This window comes from Dermacentor albipictus, chromosome 9, assembly GCF_038994185.2.
Source record: "Dermacentor albipictus isolate Rhodes 1998 colony chromosome 9, USDA_Dalb.pri_finalv2, whole genome shotgun sequence".
Classification (NCBI taxonomy): domain Eukaryota; kingdom Metazoa; phylum Arthropoda; class Arachnida; order Ixodida; family Ixodidae; genus Dermacentor; species Dermacentor albipictus.
In genome coordinates this window covers 111,848,157-111,863,563 of record NC_091829.1, presented here as the reverse complement: position 1 = coordinate 111,863,563, position 15,407 = coordinate 111,848,157, and the positions used below count along the sequence as shown (strand labels likewise).

Sequence of the window (15,407 nt, the reverse complement as noted above, 5' to 3'; positions counted from 1 at the left end):
CGTGGAGGAGCCCGAACGGCGAGACTAGAAATGAAATAGACTTCATACTTTGCGCTAACCCTGGCATCATACAAGATATGGACGTGTTCGGCAAGGTGCGCTGCATTGACCACAGCGATGGTAAGAACTGGAATTAGCCTAGACCTGAGGAGGGAACAGAAGTAACTGGTACATAAGAAGCCGATCAATGAGTTAGCGGTAAGAGGGAAAAATAGAGGAATTCCAGATCAAGCTACAGAACAGGTATTCCGCTTTAACTCAGGAAAAGGACCGTAGTGTTGAAGCAATGAACGACAATCTTGTGCGCATCATGAAGGAGTGTGCAATGGAAGTCGGTGGTAACTCCATTTGGCAGGATACCAGTAAACTATCGCAGGAGACGAAAGATCGGATCAAGAAACGCCAATGTATGACAGCCTTTAATGCTACAGCTAGAATAGAACTCGCAGAACTTTCGAAGTTAATCAACAAGCGTAAGACAGCTGATATAAGGAAGTATAATATGGATAGAATTGAACATGCTCTCAGGAACGGAGGAAGCCCAAAAACAGTGAAGAAGAAGCTAGGAATTGGCAAGAATCAGATGTATGCTTTAAGAGACAAAGCCGGCAATATCTTTACTAATATGGATGAAATAGTTGAAGTAGCTGAGGAGTTCTATAGAGATTTATACAGTACCAGTGGCACCCACGACGATAATGGAAGAGAAAATAGTCTAGAGGAATTCGAAATCCCACAGGTAACGCCGGAAGAAGTAAAGAAAGCCTTGGGAGATGTGCAAAAGCGAAGGCAGCTGGGGAGGACCAGATAAGAGCAGTTTTATTGAAGGATGGTGGTTAGATTGTTCTAGAGAAACTGGCCACCCTGTATACGCAATGGCTCATGACCTCGAGCGTACCGGAACCTTGGAAGAACGCTCACATAATCCTAATCCATAAGAAAGGGGACGCCAAAGACTTGAAAAATTATAGACCGATCAGCTTACTGACCGTTGCCTACAAACTATTTACTAAGGTAATCGCAAATAGAATCAGGAACACCTTAGACTTCTTTAAAGCAAAGGACCAGGCAGGATTCCGTAAAGGCTACTCAACCATAGACCATATTCACGCTATCAATCAGGTGATAGAGAAATGTGCGGAATATAACCAACCCTTATATATAGCTTTCATTGATTACGAGAAAGCGTTTGATTCTGTCGAAGCCTCAGCAGTCATGGAGGCATTGCGAAATCAGGGTGTAGACGAGCCGTACGTAAAATACTGAAAGATATCTATAGCGGCTCCACAGCCACCGTAGTCCACCATAAAGGAAGCAACAAAATCCCAATAAAGAAAGGCGTCAGGCAGGGAGCTACGATCTCTCCAATGCTATTCACAGCCCGTTTACAGGAGGTGTTAAGAGACCTGGATCGGAAGAACTGGGGATAAAAGTTAATGGAGAATACCTTAGTAACTTGCGATTAGCTAATGATATTGCCGTACTTATTAACTCAGGAGACCAATTGCACTGCATGCTCACTGACCTGGAGAGGAAAAGCAGAAGAGTGAGTCTAAAAATTAATCTGCAGAAAACTAAAGTAATGTTTAACAGCGTCGGAAGCGAACAGCAATTTACAATAGGTAGCGAGGCACTGGAAGTGGTAAGGGTATACATCTACTTAGGGCAGGTAGTGATGGGGGATCCGGATCATGAGACGGAAATAATCAGAAGGATAAAAATGGGCTGGGGTGCGTTTGGCAGGCATTCTCAGATCATGAACAGCAGGCTGTCATTATCCCTCAAGAGAAAATTGTTTAATAGCTGTGTCTTACCAGTACTCACCTACGGGGCAGAAACCTGGAGGCTTACGAAAAGGGTTCTACTCAAATTGAGGGCGACGCGATGAGCTATGGAAAGAAGAATGACAGGTGTAACATTAAGGGATAAGAAAAGAGCAGATTGGGTGAGGGAACAAACGTGAGGTAATGACATCTTAGTTGAAATCAAGAAAAAGAAATGGGCATGGGCAGGACATGTAATGAGGAGAGAAGATACCCGATGGTAATTAAAGGTTACGGACTGGATTCCAAGGGAAGGAAAGCGTAGCAGGGGGCGGCAGAAAGTTAGGTGGGCGGATGAGATTAAGAAGTTTGCAGGGACGGCATGGCCACAATTAGTACATGACTGGGGTTGTCGGAGAAGTATGGGAGAGGCCTTTGCCCTGCAGTGGGCATAACAAGGCTGATGATGGTTATGATGATGATGATGACTGACTAGAACGCGCATAGAAATGAGCTTGACAACGATTCGGACATCGAAGACGTTGAAGCTTGGCTCATCATCATCATCATCATCAGCCTGGTTACGCCCACTGCAGGGCAAAGGCCTCTCCCATATTTCTCCAACAACCCCGGTCATGTACTAATCGTGGCCATGCCGTCCCTGCACACTTCTTAATCTCATCCGCCCACCTAACTTTCTGCCGTCCTCTGCTACGCTTCCCTTCCCTTGGGATCCACTCCGTAACCCTTAATGACCATAGGTTATCTTCCCTCCTCATTACATGTCCTGCCCATGCCCATTTCTTTTTCTTGATTTCAACTAAAATGTCATTGACTCGCGTTTGTTCCCTCACTCAATCTGCTCTTTTCTTATCCCTTAACGTTACGCCTATCATTCTTCTTTCCATAGCTCGTTGCGTCGTCCTCAATTTCAGTAGAACCCTTTTCGTAAGCCTCCAGGTTTCAGCCCCGTAGGTGAGTACTGGTAAGACACAGCTATCATACACTTTTCTCTTCAGGGATAATGGCAACCTGCTGTTCATGATCTGAGAATGCCTGCCAAACGCACCCCAGCCCATTCTTATTCTTCTGATTATTTCTGTCTCATGATCCGGATCCGCAGTCACTACCTGGCCTAAGTAGATGTATTCCCTTACGACTTCCAGTGCCTCGCTGCCTATTGTAAACTGCTGTTCTCTTCCGAGACTGTTAAACATTACTTTAGTTTTCTGCAGATTAATTTTTAGACCCACTCTTCTACTTTGCCTCTCCAGGTCAGTGAGCATGCATTGCAGTTGGTCCCCTGAGTTACTAAGCAAGGCAATATCATCAGCGAATCGCAAGTTACTAAGGTATTCTCCATTAACTTTTATCCCCATTTCTTCCCAATCCAGGTCTCTGAATACCTCCTGTAAACACGCTGTGAGTAGCATTGGAGAGATCATATCTCCCTGCCTGACGCCTTTCTTTATTGGGATTTTGTTGCTTTCTTTATGGAGGACTATAGTGGCTGTGCAGCCGCTATAGATATCTTCCAGTACTTTTACATATGGCTCGTCTACACCCTGATTCCGTAATGCCTCCATGACTGCTGAGGTTTCGACAGAATCAAATGCTTTCTCGTAATCAATGAAAGCTATATATAAGGGTTGGTTATATTCCGCACATTTCTCTATCACCTGATTGATAGTGTGAATATGATCTATTGTTGAGTACCCTTTACGGAATCCTGCCTGGTCCTTTGCTTGACAGAAGTCTAAGGTGTTCCTGACTCTATTTGCGATTACCTTAGTAAATAGTTTGTAGGCAACGGACAGTAAGCTGGTTGGTCTATAATTTTTCAAGTCTTTGGCGTCCCCTTTCTTATGGATTAGGATTATGTTAGCGTTTTTCCAAGATTCCGGTACGCTCGACGTTAAGAGGCATTGCGTATACAGGGTGGCCAGTTTCTCTAGAACAATCTGCCAACCGTCCTCCAATAAATCTGCTGTTACCTGATCCTCCCCAGCTGCCTTCCCCCTTTGCATATCTCCCAAGGCTTTCTTTGCTTCTTCCGGCGTTACCTGTGAGATTTCGAATTCCTCTAGACTATTTTCTCTTCCATTATCGTCGTGGGTGGCACTGGTACTGTACAAATCTCTATAGACCTCCTCAACCACTTGTACTATCTCATCCATATTAGTAATGATATTGCCGGCTTTGTCTCTTAACGCATACGTCTGATTCTTGCCAATTCCTAGTTTCTTCTTCACTGCTTTTAGGCTTTCTCCGTTCCTGAGAGCATGTTCGATTCTATCCATATTATACTTCCTTATGTCAGCTGTTTTACGCTTGTTGATTAACTTCGAAAGTTCTACCAGTTCTATTCTAGCTGTAGGGTTAGAGGCTTTCATACATTGGCGTTTCTTGATCAGATCTTTCGTCTCCTGCGATAGTTTACTGGTATCCTGCCAAATGGAGTTACCACCGACTTCCATTGCACACTCCTTCATGATGCGCACAAGATTGTCGTTCATTGCTTCAACACTACGGTCCTTTTCCTGAGTTAAAGCGGAATACCTGTTCTGTAGCTTGATCTGGAATTCCTCTATTTTTCCCTCTTACCGCTAACTCATTGATCGGCTTCCTATGTACCAGTTTCTTCCGTTCCCTTCTCAGGTCTAGGCTAATTCCAGTTCTTACCATCGCTGTGGTCACTGCAGCGCACCTTGCCGAACACGTCCATATCTTGTATGATGCCAGGGTTAGCGCAAAGTATGAAGTCTATTTCATTTCTAGTCTCGCCGTTCGGGCTCCTCCACGTCCACTTTCGGCTGTCCCACTTGCTTAAGAAGGTATTCATTATCCTCATATTATTCTTTTCCGCAAACTCTACCAATAAATCCCCCTTGATATTCCTAGTGCCTATGCCATATTCCCCCACTGCCTTGTCTCCAGCCTGCTTTTGGCCTACCTTAGCATAAAAGTCACCCATTAGTATAGTGTATTTTGTTTTCACTCTACCCATCGCCGATTCCACGTCTTCATAGAAGCTTTCGACGTCCTGGTCATCATGACTGGATGTAGGGGCGTAGACCTGTACAATCTTCATGTTGTACCTCTTATTCAGTTTTACAACAAGACCTGCCACCCTCTCGTTAATGCTATAGAATCCCTGTATGTTACCAGCTATATTCTTATTAATCAGGAATCCGACGCCTAGTTCCCTTCTCTCTGCTAAGCCCTGGTAGCACAGGACGTGCCCGCTTTTTAGCACTGTATATGCTTCTTTTGGCCTCCTAACTTCGCTGAGCCCTATTATATCCCATTTACTGCCCTCTAATTCCTCCAATAGCACCGCTAGACTTGCCTCACTAGATAACGTTTTAGCGTTAAACGTTGCCAGGTTCATATTCCAATGGCGGCCTGTCCGGAGCCAGTGATTCTTAGCACCCTCTGCAGCGTCGCAGGTCTGACCACCGCCGTGGTCAGTTGCTTCGCAGCTGCTGGGGACTGAGGGCCGGGGTTTGACTGTGTTGTTCATATAGGAGGTTGTGGCCAAGTACTGCACCAGGGTGGCCAATCCTGCTCTGGTGAGGGAGTGCGTTACCGGTTCTGGTCACCGGGATCAGGCCACACTCCAGGCCTGTTTATGCAATTTTATCAACACCCGGATTTCTTTTTTTTTAATCCGATGGAAAATTGCCAGCACCGGGATTCCAACCACGGACCTCTTGCACGCGAGGCGGGTGTTCTACCTCTACGCCACCGCTGAAGCTTGGCTAAACGGTATCATAGGTGCGGCTGACGGCCACACCCGGGCGATTCAACTAGACGAGGAAAATCCGGCGGTCGATAACCACCTACTGCACTTATGGGAGGCTCCGCTATCACTCCTCTAAGGATGGCGCCACTAAAAGCTTAACCGCAAGCTCGAGCGCCGAATCACCCTATTAAGCTCAGGCACAGGAATACGCTGAACAGCTAGTGAGTCAGAACTGGCGATCCTTCTGCAACCAACTTCGAGGAACCCTCAGCACCAAGAAGACTTGGCATATACTTCGATCCCTGGTTTACGACACTCACACCAATACCCAACAAAGATATACAATTCACCGACTAATCCACAACTATGGCGGCACAGAGGAGCAGCTACTCCAAGAACTTCTGACGCAGCTACACGGCTCAGCTAACCTGCAAACTACTGCCACCAACCTATCCACCCCCAGGGAGCACCAATGAGCGCCGAACGAAGAGCTAGATTGGCCTTTCACACAGGCAGAGTTGCAGGCGGCCCTCTCTAGGCTAACACGCAATACGAGCCCGGACAAAGACAGAGTCACCAACAACCACCTTCGACAGCTACCCCTTCGGGCGTGGACGGCTCTCCTTCGGTACTATAAGGACTGCTGGATTAAGGGCGAGCTACCAACAGCCTGAAAACACTCGGAGGTAACCATGGTACCCAAGCCAAACAAACCCATCTCCATCGCAAATCTCCGCCCCATCTCCCTTACGTCCTGCGCCGGGAAACTATTTAAACACATGATCAACGAGCGGCTCATCACACATCTCGAGGAAAGCGATCGCTGTCCGCACACCATGTTCGGCTTCCGCCAGATGCTCTCCACGCAGGACGTCCTCTTCCAGCTACAGGAAGATATTCTTGACCATTTGAGCAAACACAGCAAATCTTCCATTCTAGCGCTAGACGTAAAGGGCGCCTTTGATAACGTGAGCCATGAAGCCATTCTTCGTAACCTAGAAGATATCGGCTGCGTTGCCAAAACATTGCCTACATGCGCGCTTTCCTCCCCCACCGTACGGCCACGGTGCGGATTGCCAACCTCCGGAGCAAGACATTTCACCTACCTAACAGGGGTACGCCACAAGGTTCGGTAGTCTCACCACTCCTCTTCAACGTCGCCCTCCTCAAGCTTCCCCGCCTCCTAAACACCGTCCCAGGGATATTCCATGCTCTATATGCAGATGATATCACACTGTGGATGAGAGGCGCGAGCACGGGTGAGCAGGAGGCCCGTCTTCAGGAGGCGGTCAACATCATGGAACGGTACGTCAACACTTGAGGCCTCCACTGTGCTCCAGATAAATCCGAGCTGGTAGTACTAGGGGCACGCACCCGGGGCCGGCCCCCAAGCCTCGAGGCACCGGACCCACAAGTCCTTCTTCAGGGTGTCCCGATACCAAAGGTCGACTCACTTCGAGTCCTCGGGGTCCATATACACAATGACGGGTCCGGCTCCGCCACTCTCCCCAGGCTACACAACATCATGACACAGCTTACTCATCTGATACGACGGGTGGCCAATCGCCGCAATGGCCTGAAAGAGCACGACACTTTGCAAATGGTACAAGCCCTCCTTTACGGCCGCATTACATACGGAACTCCTCACCTCAACCTGAAGACAGCCGAGAAACAAAAGCTAAACCTTCTAATAAGAAAGGCCACGAAGCTCGCCTTAGGACTACCGACAACCGCCTCCACTGACCGACTGCTTCGCATGGGAGTTCACAACTCCTGGGAAGAACTCGCGAAAGCGCACCTCGTCAACCAGATTGAGAGGCTCAAGCTCACAACCACAGGCCGAGCAATTCTCCGACGCACAGGATACGCAACCAATCTAGAACACGATGGCGAAAGCAAAGAAAAGATCACATCGAAGCTGCGAGAATGTCTACAAGTTCTTCAGATCCCTCGGAACATGCATCCAGAACACCATCGAGGCAGACGTCTCGCCAGGGTAAACGCCAGCAGACACAAGCACCGTAACGACCAGCAGGCGTTCTGCGTGGACGCCGCCACGTATCCGGGCCGAAATGCCTTCGCCATCAGCGTCACAGACTACAGCGGGACCACACTAGCATTGGTGACAATTCTCGGCAAACGCGCGGAGACAGCTGAGAAGGCCGCTATAGCACTCGCCACCCATACAAGCGAGGATGCCATAGTTGTCTTCACCGACTCTCAAACAGCGGCACGCAACTACATGAAGGACAAAGACTCCATCAAAGCGATCAACTTACTGAAACGTGACGATACTCCTCCCCCTTACACCTGCATCATGTGGGTTCCGGGACACGAGGGACTCGAGGGGAATGAAGCGGCACACACTACGGCCCGCGAAAGCATCAACCGGGCTTCCCCGCTCGACATTCTAGACAGGTCCCACCCACCCAAATGAGAGGAGGAAGCGGAAATAATACCGTTAACTTACCAAGCACTGCTACAACACTATCGGCTTGGACGCAGGGTCTGCCCTCCGCCACATCTAAAACTAACAAGAAATGAAGGCACCGACTGCAGGCGACTCCAGAGCAATATCTTTACCCACGGAAGCTTACTGCATCATTTCCACCCGACGCTATACAGCTACATCTGTCCACACTGCAACGTGCCAGACACCCTGGCGCACCACCTCATGCAATGCAAGAAGGCCTGAGCAAGCATCACAGCGCCACAACTAATAGCAACAGACGCAGACCCAAACCTCCTCTCCGAAATGTGGGAGGCTGCGATCTCCAAGCCGGACCTGGTCGACAAGCGCGAACTCACCGCCCAGGCCCGGAAGGTGATCCAAGCCAGAGGGTTCCTAGAATAAGGGACCCTTCCACCTCGACTAACAAATCACTACTTCAAATAAAGGTTTCTTTCTCTCTCTCTACTGTTTTAAGCCGGTCCACTGAGCCTAGTACACTAGCCTAAGGCATTAGTTAAGTCTCTCTCGTAGTAGCGATGCTGTCTTGGTCGCTTCAATAATTGAATATATGTTAGGTAATAATGGCACCACATCTATGCGTGATACTAGGAATGAATGCGAATACATGCGCATAGGGGCCATGACGTATGTACTAATGGTCGAAGTGTCGTTGTGGTCGTCTATTTATCAGTATATATACCAAGGTGTGCATGACATCATTTGCATGAGTATTACATTATTCAAATGGCGTAGCATGACATACATGTGATGTCAATAAGTGCATGCGTGACTATGAATTACATGACTCGCATGCTTCATATAACATTACTGACTTGAAATTATATTTGGAACTACTAAGTATGTGCGCGTGATCGTGATGCCGTTGTCGTATTTTAAATAAATATATATGGAAATAACCATGACGTAACACAAATGACCCTGAACACCATGCATGACACGGATATCACAAAAGTAACGAGACAAAGACATTACATGCGTGTCAGGACATGTTACTCGCATGCATGAGACGTGGATTACATGACATCATATGAATTACACAGCTGCACATAGCATTTCGGCCACGAGTTATATACCCGTAGTCGTGATACCGCCGTGGTCGTATCCTTAACTGGATGTATACTTGGCTATAAATAACCTGACCTATGCGCATGATATTACATGAATGAAATGGCATGACAATGTATGCCTATCTCAATGTATATGCCACAAAATGAAGGGCATGAATGCACGAACGACAAAACATTCAGGTCATGACATGTCATTTTGGCCACTAGGTACGTTATCCTGATCACGCTGCATCCTGATCGTTTCTTTAACATGCTATATATTAGGACATACATGACATCCCCTAAACGTACACACATCACATGCACAACATGATGGTTATGGCATTAGTTGCATGACTGATATTACCTGCTAGTCACGAGATCTCACGTGAAATGCAACCATTATATACCGTCAATCACATGACATAGCATGAATTATATGACACGACCTGTCACAGATGTTAACGCAAAAAAAGTAACAGATTTGATTGCAACCCTTTAATTGGAATTGTATCTGTGCATAACGATCAATTCCTGCTATACGGAAATATTTGGGTAATTACTCAATGTGATCGTCTAAATTGCATTTGTTCGTCTCTTGTTTTCGTTACAATCCATAAATGCAAGAAATTCAAGGAACTGACACGCATTTAGTAGCGCATGAACTGCATTTGCTTGCCCGTTGCTCATATTTGCCAACTATTGTTTCTGAAACAATACTCCTGCCTGCCCTGGTGGAGTAGTGGATTTAATCTTGTGATGCTAAGCCTTAAGACGCCGGATGGAATTCCGGCCATCGCGGCCACAATTTAATATGGGCGAAATACAAAGACACCCGTGGACTGCGCACAAGGGGCACATTCAAGGACGTCAGGTGGTCAAAATTTATTGGGTGCAACCCACTACGCACATGCCCCATATGGACATCGTGGTTTTGACATGACAAAACTCAGAAATAAGTTTTACTTGAAAAAACCTTCGCCCGTCATGTTCACTAATTTTCTCCCAAATTCGACAGAGCGACAATCAAATCTACCTCGATTCACACAATGGAAGGAAGGGTGCTATAGTAAGGTACTTACTGATTGCGGACACGATTGCAACTACTATATGCAGCAATGCTCAAACTTGGATGCTCTATAAAAGACAGCATTTCATTGTTGCTGCGGCAAGGAGAAGGTGCTCCCCAAAGAGGTAAACAACACTGAAAAATATCTAACACGCGAATTTCTGCCATTTAAGTTCAAAGTGAGCATCGCATTCCAGCCATAGAGGCGCTATTGAACTTGCCGGCCTACATCTGGTTGAGCTCCTGGCGGCAATCGTAATATGTGTTCTGAGGTACATGAAACGCGTAAGGTGCGCGAGGTTCACATTCCTCGAAAAGGTCGCAAAATCTGTAAGGTGCTTACAATTTAACTGCGTAATATCTAGCCTTTAAAATATTCGTCACGGCCTCAAAATTTAGTGAATATGATTCACGTGTTAGACAAATTGAAACGTGTAGGTTTAGTGACGGCGAGCTTCTCTCTATACCGGAGATATTGTAGGTTACATTCTGTAAAAACAAAATGGCAATGACAATGTCGAATGAGTCTTGTTGTTTTGCTATTGGTGGCTTTGTGCGAACATACAGCGGCAAGATAATAGAAGATCGCAAAACGAGCTCTTTGGCTGAAAGAAAAGGGCATTCGAAAGAGATACCTAACATGGTCAGTTGCGGGACAAATTTTGCGCTTTGCCGAGAAGCCTCATTTTTTTAGGGACTTTACAGACCAATTGGTGACATTTTAGCATATTTTGAGTTTAGAAAGTTCCTTCAAAATTCGCTTTCTACAATGCGCTCGATTATTCATAGAGTCTGTTAGCCCCGAGAACGAACGCGAGCGGCGCTGCGAGCGCCGCTCGCGTGACGTCAGGGCACGGACTCGCGCCTGTCGTCTGCTACAGTTCGGGCGTTGTCCGGGCGCTTTCTGCGGTGTTTTCGTTTGTTCGCCCTCGTTCTCTCTCTTCTTGTATACTTATGGTGGTCGTCTCAAATATATTTTTACGACGTCTTCCTTTGCGAACATTTATTCAAAGAGCTAATTTCTTAGACAACAATGCAGCTCTCGAAGGCAACGCTACAGTGCCAACCGAAGCGACGCAGACCAGCCCATTGCGGGTTTTTCATGCGCGGATAGACAATCGCAAAAGCATAGCCTATAGGAATCCAGTTATGATACCATACCTGCCGTGGTGCAACAAGTATGTCACAAAGCTGGCTATATATGACTTCTACAGCAGTTACGTTGATTTTATTCCGCTAAAATAGGTTTGCTCACGACGAGTAGTTCATGGTATAATATCTAATTTTTGCATTTCCTCACAGAAACGCTCGGCAGTAGCACGGGGACTTAACTAATACTGGAGCTTAGATTCTACACGCCTCACTTGCTTCTTTAACTGTCTGTCAACATTAGGCGGTTCTTCACGTGTTTATTTTTTTTAAGCGGCGGAAATTTGAAGTAAAGTTAATGAAGGCTTACAGCTATTTACAGAGTACAAATAGGAATGTACCAATATATAATTGCTTTTCCGTGTTACACGTTAAACTCACCTCTTTAGGGCGCGTTTGTTAATGATTAATAATGTAAGTTATGTTCCTCTTTTTTTGTCTATATTACCAAGTGTATATCATTTATTTATTTCAATGCCGCAGTGTGTTTTGCATTGTTCTTGTGGAAATATTTCACTGTTCTTTCATATATTGTATAACTGCAATGTTTTATGGCCACTATATAAACTTAATTTGTATGGCGCTTGATGTGTTGCCCAATGCAGCCATATTGTACCTAAGGGGGTGCGGTTACCTCAAGCGGCGTTTGTGCGACTTTTTTCCCTCATCCACCTTCACCTACCACTCCTCTGTACATGTGTGTGTGTAAATGGAAATTAATAAATCAAATCAAACTCACTTGAGAAATTTACTGGTGCTTGCTGCTTGAGGAATATACATGACGAATCTGTTTGGCGAACTGACACAGGCTGCTCGGCCCAATTTTTTTGGTGAAGTATGCCTGCTGGACCGCATAGCTGCAGCCAGAAAGAAGTCGAAGCGTCAATGATTAGTAGTATGGGACATATTGAAGATACCGAAATTCCCCCGGTGGAGGGTCAGAAATCAAGTGAAAGTATATGCAAGGCTTGTGGTGCTTTCTTTATGAATGTTTGCGATTGGATTGGAGCAAACTTAATTTGCCTGCAAGGTTCTCTTTTATGTACCGACGAAGCGAATAGTTATCCGTTTGTATAATTGAATAACGCTGGATCGAGACATGGTGAGACAGAAGGTGCTTGAATTTTCCTTTTGTATACAGGAAATCTTAGCTGCGGTGTAGTAGCTCGAGAATACTTTAGCCATTCCAATTGGCGCTGTAAAAAACATGCTTTATGGTTTTAATTCGAAGTTGTAGTGAACTGATGGGTTTCGCGAACATAGCGTGCCTCGCCATACGGACAGTCGATTGCTACCGTTACGTGATCAGGGGTGTGCCATATTGACGATAAAGGCTACTGAGGGTCACTATGAAACATTTCATCACTTTAAATTGAGTGGCTCTCGATCTTAACAACGAAACTTTTCTCTCAGGTGATTGCTACTATGGTGTTTGTGAATTAACTATGTGAATACTCTACATTACGCGCCGTCGTGTTAGCAGCCATGAGCAATTCCTTTTTTTGGAGGCCTGTTTCAGAGGGGGATGAAAGTAGCAGCAAACTTTTTCATAAGAAATGTGCGCCTAACTATTTTTTACGCATTAATGAATTGCCATATTTGAACAGAACAACACACAAGATTAATAGGAATCATGATGAGAGCTTCGCTGGGCAGTGTCTTTCTAAAATCGGATAACATGTTGATGCCAATTACCAAATTTTTCTTCCACGTAAAATGCAATGCCTCTCATAGCTAAATACTAAAGGAATGTTAAATGTTTAGCGAAGCATCATACACAACTTCGCGCGTTGAATTTGCAGATATTCTTTTTTTAGTCGAAATTTACCCATAGACACGGCGTATATATGCATTGCAAAACCTAGTAGACCCTTTAACGCTACTTAGCTTGCGATATCCAAGCCGCAAAGTTTCTCGACTCACACGCTTTTGAAGAAGAAACTGTGGTTAAGGTGTGGCAGCTGAAAGAGGCCGACGTATTCTTCAATACGTACGGCTCGAGCCACCCATACCCCTAGCATACACGAAGGGAACGAGCGCGCGCGGAAGCCGAGCGAGCCGGAGCGAGCGGCGTCCTGGCCGTGACGTCACTCGCTAGAGGGCGCCACTCCTAATTCTCGGGGCTAATAGAAAGAGCCAGCAGAAATTAGCTTTAACCCTTTGAGGGTCGATTTTTTTCGCCACATGCGACCACTCAGGGTCGATTTTTTTATTGCACATTTAAATTCTTCAGAGGGAGCTATTTCGAAAAAAATTACTGTAATTTTTCTAGGGTGACCGTTAAGTGAGAAAAAAATGTTTGGCGTTGGCATATATGGACTGTTTATTCAAGAAAAACAATAAAAATAGCAAATAAAGTTATAAGATTTTCAAAAAATTGGCGCATTGTTATACACAATGTGCACACGAGAAAAATACACAAGAAGAATGCGCACGCGAAAATTTTTTGCAAGTCTCAAATGTTCCTTTTGCACTAATACTTCTTCAGCGTGTGGTATTTCTTGAAGCATGGCTCCACGCAGAGCGGTTTGTTGCACTCAGCGCGCATGTACCTTGTATGGTATGAAGGACTTCATTTAGGTCCTGAGGGATCAGTCTGTCCTCGCGATGTTTTTGCTGCCGAGTGGTGTTGGCGCAGACATGGCACCTCCTCTGGGTACTGCTTCCCTGAGCAGACGTGGGAGGCAACTTCGGAATAAAGGGCCAAAAAAGGAAACGCATGCACGGCGGCATCCTTCGTATGCGGACCCCTGTGAGCAACAACCGAGCGGGTAACAGGCGGTCACCCTTTGAGTGACAAGAACGAAATAGCCGTCAGTTTTGCGAGGAAAAGAAGCCGAAACCGGGTGCGGAACAAAACCGAAACTAACCGCCGCGCGCCCGCGAGCGCGCCAATGCGCGAGCGGTAGCAGACGCGCCGGAGCAAGAAAAAAGTATAGAACGAAAACTGAAAGAGAGAGACGCGAGAAAAAAATTTCATGTATTCCCACATAGTAGCACCACACGCCAGGCAAGAAAAAGTTAGGAAATTAGCGCGCGTTTTAAACGTACAGACGGTGCCGTAAATATACGGCATCGACCATTTTCGGACCTGTTCGCGGCGCCGTATATTTACGGCATCGACCCTCAATGGGTTAAGCGGCACGCGGATTCTGTGGCCACGATGAAGCAACGGTGATCTGCACTCCCAGAAGTCTCAGGTTGGGGTTAATTGCGCCGAATAAAACAGGCTTCAAATTGTGCTCACCAGATGCACGTTCTCTAATTCCTTAGGAAAGGGTTCAAGCACTGCGGGTACTACAGTTTTGCTAAGTGCGATTCGTGAACGTTCGCGAGCGTAGAAATTATTTCTATTACCACACCATATTACAGTAAATCCAAGGGTGAAGTTTAGAACGGAGAAATTGAGGAATACGACAAAAAGCTGGTAGAAAGGCGTACGTATAAAGGCGGCTGTGCTCGTTCGCGTGAATGAATGCACTGCCTTCATTTGGCAAAGCTTTAGGGCAAATTAATAGTGTACTAAGCATGCAGATTGATCAGGGGTGACAACGTAGTATTTTACCTTTTTAAAAGTCATGTAATTTTTGTTGCCATGTCAACGCGAGTAAGATAGTGCCGCATAGTTTATTTCTCATTCCACGAGTGCCTAAAGCCAGAAAGTTTTCAGGTATAAGATTTCTGTTTCTTTCCTAAGGGATAATCAGGTGATCCGTGATAATTTTAAGCCGGATACATCTTGCATAATGAAATCTGATGGTAAACGCACGCCTTCAGCAGTAATAATTCCTAGTTTCTGAATGAAGTTTTAAATAATAAAGACCTGTACAACATTCAGTACTCATTCCTCATCTAAGCGGCCGCAGGACCAACGTGAAACGTTGTTCTAGATACGTTATCAATTTTGCCTATACTGTTGTGGTACTTCTACGTTATACCAATCTACTCAAGAGTTATGATGAGCTTTAGAGACTTCGAAGAAAAAATTTAACAGAGATTTGGTGACTTTAGCAACATACCTTGGCGACATGCTAAAAATTGGCGCTACTAAAAAAGTATGCGCACGACACAACCACTGTATGCATCGTCAGGTTTTTTTTTTCTAAAATGCTGTTTTATGTACCAACCAGCCCACGTTAGGAAGATGTTGAGAAAGGGCTTT

The 15,407-nt window shown here is 45.8% G+C and overlaps 1 long non-coding RNA gene across 1 annotated transcript in view; it reads left to right on the top strand.

The window, feature by feature from the left end:
* LOC135919439 (uncharacterized) overlaps nt 1-15,407 on the top strand; it is a 59,875-nt gene that overhangs the window by 16,532 nt on the left and 27,936 nt on the right. The window lies entirely within an intron of this gene.